At 44.7% G+C, this 7,802-nt stretch overlaps 1 long non-coding RNA gene across 1 annotated transcript; it reads left to right on the top strand.

Moving 5' to 3' along the window:
- The first annotated feature begins 1,391 nt into the window (after positions 1–1,391).
- On the top strand, positions 1,392–6,522 carry LOC121842413. Its single transcript, XR_006081097.1, has 3 exons — positions 1,392–1,494; positions 6,122–6,175; positions 6,457–6,522. It is a non-coding gene; the product is annotated as an uncharacterized LOC121842413 (long non-coding RNA).
- The last annotated feature ends 1,280 nt before the right edge of the window (positions 6,523–7,802 follow it).

Here is a 7,802-nt window from a genome sequence, read left to right as displayed (position 1 = left end):
TCTGGAGCAACGAACCGCCCTTGCTGTCTCTGCCTGGCCGGTTCACCTCTTTCCACTGGGATTCTCTGCCTCTAACCCTATTACAGGGGCTGAGTCACTGGCTTACTGGTGCTCTTCCATGCCGTCCTTAGGAGGGGTGCGTCACTTGAGTAGGTTGAGTCACTGACGTGATCTTCCTGTCTGGGTTGGCGCGCCCTTTTGGGTTGTGCCGTGGCGGAGATCTTTGTGGGCTATACTCGGCCTTGTCTCAGGATGGTAAGTTGGTGGTTGAAGATATCCCTCTAGTGGTGTGGGGTTATATCCTTCCTGTTTGGCCCTGTCCGGGGGTATCATCAGATGGGGCCACAGTGTCTCCTGACCCCTCCTGTCTCAGCCTCCAGGATTTATGCTGAAGTAGTTTATGTTTCAGGGGGCTATTGTCAGTTTGTTATATCTGGAGTACTTCTCCTGTCTTATCCGGTGTCCTGTGTAAATGTATGTATGCTCTCTCTAATTCTCTCTCTTTCTCTCTTTCTTTCTCTCTCTCGGAGGACCTGAGCGCTAGGACCATGCCTCAGGACTACCTGGCATGATGACTCCTTGTGCTACTCCAGTTTCAACTGTTCTGCCTGAGGCTATGGAATCCTGACCTGTTCACCGGACGTGCTACCTGTCCCAGACCTGCTGTTTTCAACACTCTAGGACCTGATGGTCGTTAGTGAGTTTGGTAACTGGACATTAGGACCTGATGGTCGTTAGTGAGTTGGGTACCAGGACATTAGGACCTGATGGTCATTAGTGAGTTGGGTACCAGGACATTAGGACCTGATGGTCATTAGTGTGTTGGGTACCAGGACATTTGTACCTGATGGAGGGACAATAGAGCCCTGAGTACCAGGACATTAGGACCTGATGGAGGGACAATAGAGCCCTGAGTACCAGGACATTAGGACCTGATGGAGGGACAATAGAGCCCTGAGTACCAGGACATTAGGACCTGATGGAGGGACAATAGAGCCCTGAGTACCAGGTCATTAGGACCTGATGGTCGTTAGTGAGTTGGGTACCAGGACATTAGGACCTGACGGTTGTTAGTGAGTTGGGTACCAGGACATTTGTACCTGATGGAGGGACTGTGTACAAATGTGATTGATCCCTCACTTTGTATTCGTTGTTTGTTTTCAGCTGGGTTTGAACAAACATCATAACACTGAGGGTGTGGTTAAGAGATAGTTTAAGAGTCACTTTTTGACTTTGGTTTGTCATTTTGTGGGTCTTGTAGGTGGATACATTTTTTTGAAAAGCATGATTGACGCTCGTAAATGGCAGGCGAAAAACGAGTCCAGCAAGTTAGAAAAATTCCAAGTGTAATTTTCCGCCATCGTACAAAACCCCCCTCTGCCCAGGAGTTGCTCATCTTTAGTTCTCAGAAAGAGAGGAGAAGTTGTTTGTGCATATTTTCTCATCTGAGTAGTCTACAGGTCCTAGCAGACACAACGTCTCTGATATTCTCAGGTAAGAAGCAGCTTCGGTGAATTTGATTGTCATGATTGCTTGTTCAAATTGTATATACATTTTTCTTCCTATTTCAAGACCTTAGTAGTCTTAGACCTAACTATGCAACTGAAAGCTACATCTGTTATTAATGGGATGCTATAGGTATAAACCCATAGATGTAGGCTAACTGTTGCCATCTGTTATTAATGGGATGCTATAGGTATAAACCCATAGATGTAGGCTAACTGTTGCCATCTGTTATTAATGGGATGCTATAGGTATAAACCCATAGATGTAGGTTAACTGTTGCCATCTGTTATTAATGGGATGCTATAGGTATAAACCCATAGATGTAGGTTAACTGTTGCCATCTGATATTAACGGGATGCTATAGGTATAAACCCATAGATGTAGGTTAACTGTTGCCATCTGTTATTAATGGGATGCTATATGTATAAACCCATAGATGTAGGTTAACTGTTGCCATCTGTTATTAATGGGATGCTATAGGTATAAACCCATAGATGTAGGTTAACTGTTGCCATCTGATATTAACGGGATGCTATAGGTATAAACCCATAGATGTAGGTTAACTGTTGCCATCTGTTATTAACGGGATGCTATAGGTATAAACCCATAGATGTAGGTTAACTGTTGCCATCTGTTATTAATGGGATGCTATAGATATAAACCCATAGATGTAGGTTAACTGTTGCCATCTGTTATTAATGGGATGCTATAGATATAAACCCATAGATGTAGGTTAACTGTTGCCATCTGTTATTAATGGGATGCTATAGCTGTAAACTCATAGATGTAGGTGATTGCTTGACGGGATATTTTTTATAGCGGTGCAGAATTGTTGATGTAGCTTCACCAGGGCCAATCAGATTCACAATTTAGAGAGGGAGAGAGACATATGGAGAGAGAGTGCGAGAAAGAGAGAGAGAGATGGAGAGAGATGGAGAGAGATGGAGAGAGGGAGAGAGAGAGAGAAGGAGAGAGCGAGATGGAGAGATAGAAAGAAAGAAAGAAAGAGAGAGATGGAGATGAAAGGGAGGTGTGGTCGGCCCAGGAGAAAGAAACGGGTTGGACTCACTTCCACTTAACATTGTTAAGATAATTACACATTACCACACTGAATAAATGACTTTAAGATAACTACCACACTGAATCAATGAGTTTTGAGGCTGGTTAGGATTTACACATTTAAAGGCTTTCTCTACACCTTCAGTGGGTGGGTCGTCCTTCACAAGCTGACAAGAACTGTTGGCTAGTCTGGTAATTACAAGGCTGGAAAGGGGGATAACTTTTGTTGAAGGAATTGTGTGAACTTTTGCACTAGATAGGGCCACCGTTGTTTTGGTCAAAGTAACTACCTTTGGGGAACGTCCAGTCAGTCTTTGATAGTTTGATAATGTTGTAAAAAATAAAAATGCTTGATTACTGGTAACCTTAGCAACACTTATTTTTTTCTTCTGGGCTCCTGAGTGACGCGGTGGTCTAAGGCACTACATCTCAGCAGCTTGAGGCGTCACTACAGACACCCTGGTTCGAATCCAGGCTGTATGACAACCGGCCGTGATTGGGAGTCCCACCGGGCGGCGAACAAGGCCCAGGGTCGTCCCGGTTTGGCTGGTGTAGGCCGTCGTTGTAAATATGAATGAATTCTTAACTGATTTACCAAGTTAAATAAAAGTTACATTAAAATAAACTGTATATATGCACTATACTGTATATGGGGAATAGGGTGCCTAAGCAGTGTACTATACTGTATATAGGGAATAGGGTGCCTAAGTAGTGCACTATACTGTATATAGTGAATAGGGTGCCTAAGCAGTGTACTATACTTTATATAGGGAATAGGGTGCCTAAGTAGTGCACTATACTGTATATAGGGAATAGGGTGCCTAAGTAGTGCACTATACTGTATATAGGGAATAGGGTGCCTAAGTAGTGCACTGTATATAGGGAATAGGGTGCCTAAGTAGTGTACTGTATATATGGAATAGGGTGCCTAAGTAGTGCACTATACTGTATATGGGGAATAGGGTGCCTAAGTAGTGCACTATACTGTATATAGGGAATAGGGTGCCTAAGCAGTGTACTATACTGTATATAGGGAATAGGGTGCCTAAGCAGTGTACTATACTGTATATAGGGAATAGGGTGCCTAAGCAGTGTACTATAATGTATATAGGGAATAGGGTGCCTAAGCAGTGCACTATAATGTATATAGGGAATAGGGTGCCTAAGTAGTGCACTATACTGTATATAGGGAATAGGGTGCCTAAGTAGTGCACTATACTGTATATGGGGAATAGGGTGCCTAAGTAGTGCACTATACTGTATATGGGGAATAGGGTGCCTAAGTAGTGCACTATAATGTATATAGGGAATAGGGTGCCTAAGTAGTGCACTATACTGTATATAGGGAATAGGGTGCCTAAGTAGTGCACTATACTGTATATAGGGAATAGGGTGCCTAAGTAGTGCACTATACTGTATATAGGGAATAGGGTGCCTAAGTAGTGCACTATACTTTATATAGGGAATAGGGTGCCTCAGTAGTGTACTGTATATATGGAATAGGGTGCCTAAGTAGTGCACTATACTGTATATGGGAATAGGGTGCCTAAGCAGTGCACTATACTGTATGTAGGGAATAGGGTACCTAAGTAGTGCACTATACTGTATATGGGGAATAGGGAATAGGGTGCCTAAGCAGTGTACTATACTGTATATAGGGAATAGGGTGCCTAAGTAGTGTACTATACTGTATATATGGAATAGGGTGCCTAAGTAGTGCACTATACTGTATATGGGGAATAGGGTACCTAAGCAGTGCACTATACTGTATATATGGAATAGGGTGCCTAAGTAGTGCACTATACTGTATATGGGGAATAGGGTACCTAAGCAGTGCACTATACTGTATATAGGGAATAGGGTACCTAAGCAGTGCACTATACTGTATATAGGGAATAGGGTACCTAAGCAGTGCACTATACTGTATATAGGGAATAGGGTACCTAAGCAGTGCACTATACTGTATATAGGGAATAGGGTACCTAAGCAGTGCACTATACTGTATATGGGGAATAGGGTACCTAAGCAGTGCACTATACTGTATATAGGGAATAGGGTACCTAAGCAGTGCACTATACTGTATATAGGGAATAGGGTACCTAAGCAGTGCACTATACTGTATATGGGGAATAGGGAATAGGGTGCCTAAGTAGTGCACTATACTGTATATGGGGAATAGGGAATAGGGTGCCTAAGCAGTGCACTATACTGTATATGGGGAATAGGGAATAGGGTGCCTAAGTAGTGCACTATACTGTATATGGGGAATAGGGAATAGGGTACCTAAGCAGTGCACTATACTGTATATGGGGAATAGGGAATAGGGTGCCTAAGTAGTGCACTATACTGTATATGGGGAATAGGGAATAGGGTGCCTAAGCAGTGCACTATACTGTATATGGGGAATAGGGAATAGGGTGCCTAAGCAGTGCACTATACTGTATATGGGGAATAGGGTGCCTAAGCAGTGTACTATACTGTATATAGGGAATAGGGTGCCTAAGTAGTGCACTATACTGTATATAGGGAAGAGGGTGCCTAAGTAGTGCACTATACTGTATATAGGGAATAGGGTGCCTAAGTAGTGCACTATACTGTATATAGGGAATAGGGTGCCTAAGCAGTGCACTATACTTTATATAGGGAATAGGGTGCCTAAGTAGTGCACTATACTGTATATAGGAATAGGGTGCCTAAGTAGTGCACTATACTGTATATAGGGAATAGGGTGCCTAAGCAGTGCACTATACTTTATATAGGGAATAGGGTGCCTAAGTAGTGCACTATACTGTATATAGGGAATAGGGTGCCTAAGTAGTGCACTATACTGTATTTGGGGAATAGGGTGCCTAAGTAGTGCACTATACTGTATATAGGGAATAGGGTGCCTAAGTAGTGCACTGTATATATGGAATAGGGTGCCTAAGTAGTGTACTGTATATATGGAATAGGGTGCCTAAGTAGTGCACTTAGGCTAGTGCGCACAAACACGTAACACACAAATAATTTCACGCAAAGATATGATGATAATGATAATAATATATCCTAATAAAGATGATAATGATAATAATAATGATGGTAATGATAATAATATATCCTAATAAAGATGATAATGATAATAATAATGATGATAATAAAATATCCTAATAAAGATGATAATGATAATAATAATGATGATAATGCTAATAATATATCCTAATAAAGATGATAAAGATAATAATAATGATGATAATGATAATAATATACCCTGATAATGATAATAATAATGATGATAATGATAATAATATATCCATGACAATAACAATAATGATAACAATGATAATGGGGTTAATGATAATAACAATAATAACAATGATAATAATTATAACGATAATGATCATGATAACGATGATGATAATGATAATTTTGAATATGAACATGAATGAACATCATATGATTTTGTAATATGGACTAATATCTAATTAATGTTGGTCAATGACATCATCCTTCAACAGCGGTTAATGGAAGATTTAATGGGGTTCATGTGTGATTGATGTTGTGTGGTTTACCTCTACAGAGACCTAAAAGGACATGGATATGAAGCCTCTGATGATTCTCCTCCTGCTAGCAGGTAATACACTGTGTTTGTGTGTGTTCCTTAGTGGTTAACCTTTCATTAGATTAAAAACGTTATATATCTCATGAGTGGATGGACAGCCACATTCTAAAACTGTAGCTAGAAAAAAGGGTTATGTCTTTATCAGCTGATAGATGTTAATTTCATACCCCCGTTGTTGAAGTACATTTCCTGTACAGCAGGAAATGCAGACTTGTGTATTAAAGGTTGAGAACATTTCCGATTTTAAAATGTCAGACTTAATGTTGTCAACATCTTCAATACTCCTGCCACAGCTGTCACCACCACCGCCCTGCAGCAGCTCAAACCACCACCGCCCTGCAGCAGCTGTCACCACCCACTTCCCTGGAGCAGCTGTCACCACCACCGCCCCTGTGTCTTCTCACCACCACTGCCCCTGCAGCACCTCACTACCACGCCCTGCAGCAGCTGGTACCACCACCGCCCTGCAGCACCTCTCACCACCACCGCCCCTGCAGCACCTCACACCACCACTGCCCCTGGAGCACTCTCACCACTACCGCCCCTGCAGCACCTCTCACCACTACCGCCTCCCTGCAGCAGCTGGTACCACCACCACCCCTGCAGCAGCTGTCACCACCACCGCCCGGCAGCACCTCTCACCACCACCTAGCCCACTTCATGCACCTCTCACTACACTCGGCCCCTGCCAGCACCTCTCCACCACCACCGCCCTCCTCTGGCCAGCACCCTCTTCACATACACCACCGCCCCTTGCAGCCGCCTCTCACTCTATATACCGCCCGCTGCACGTGCATCCTTACGTCACACCACCTGACCCCCTAATAGCAGCGAGACCTCTCACTAACACCGGTCCCCCCTAGCCTAGCAGCTAGTCACCATCCACCGCCCCTCTGCAACTAGCGGTACCATCACCTTGCCCCTTGCAGCACCTTCTCCCTACCAATCCACCGCCCTCCTAGCAGCATGCTGTCACACCACCGCTCCCCCTGCAGCCAGTCTGGGCTACCACCACCGCCCCTGCCTAGCAGCTTGCGTAACTCACCAACCGTCCCCCCGGCAGCAGTCGGTCTACCACCACATAACTTCACTAGCAGCACTCGATATCTACTACCGCCTCCTGCTAGCATCTAGTTCACACCACTCACTCTGTCAGCATCCTCTCACACATCTAACCTGGCCCTGCAGAGCATGCTGTCACCACCACCATCTCACTTGCTCTCATAGCACCTGCTCACCACTACCGCTCCCTCGGCCCCAGCTAGCTGAGTCAGCCAACACTTCAGGCAGCCACCTCTCCACTGACCACATCGCCCCCGCCAGCACCTCACATCACCATCACCCGATCCCCTGCCCAGCACACCTCTCTGCACCACTCACCGCCCCTCTGCAGCACCTCTCACTACACCACACTCCGCCCCCACTGCAGCAGCTGTCACCATCCACCGCCCCTGCCTAGAACTCCCTCTCACTATACTACCGCCGCTCTGCAGCCACCTCTTCATTACTACCGCCCCCTGCAGCCACGTCTGCAGTTCCATTCCACCGTCCCCTTGACAGCAGCTTTGTCCCTGTGTCACCATACACTCGCCCGGCAGCACCTCCTCACCTCACCACTCAGCCCTCTGCAGCAGCTGTC

Source organism: Oncorhynchus tshawytscha, unplaced genomic scaffold, assembly GCF_018296145.1.
Source record: "Oncorhynchus tshawytscha isolate Ot180627B unplaced genomic scaffold, Otsh_v2.0 Un_contig_8642_pilon_pilon, whole genome shotgun sequence".
Lineage (NCBI taxonomy): Eukaryota > Metazoa > Chordata > Actinopteri > Salmoniformes > Salmonidae > Oncorhynchus > Oncorhynchus tshawytscha.
The sequence above is the reverse complement of the archived record's forward strand: the minus strand, read 5'-3'. Positions and strand labels throughout refer to the sequence as shown.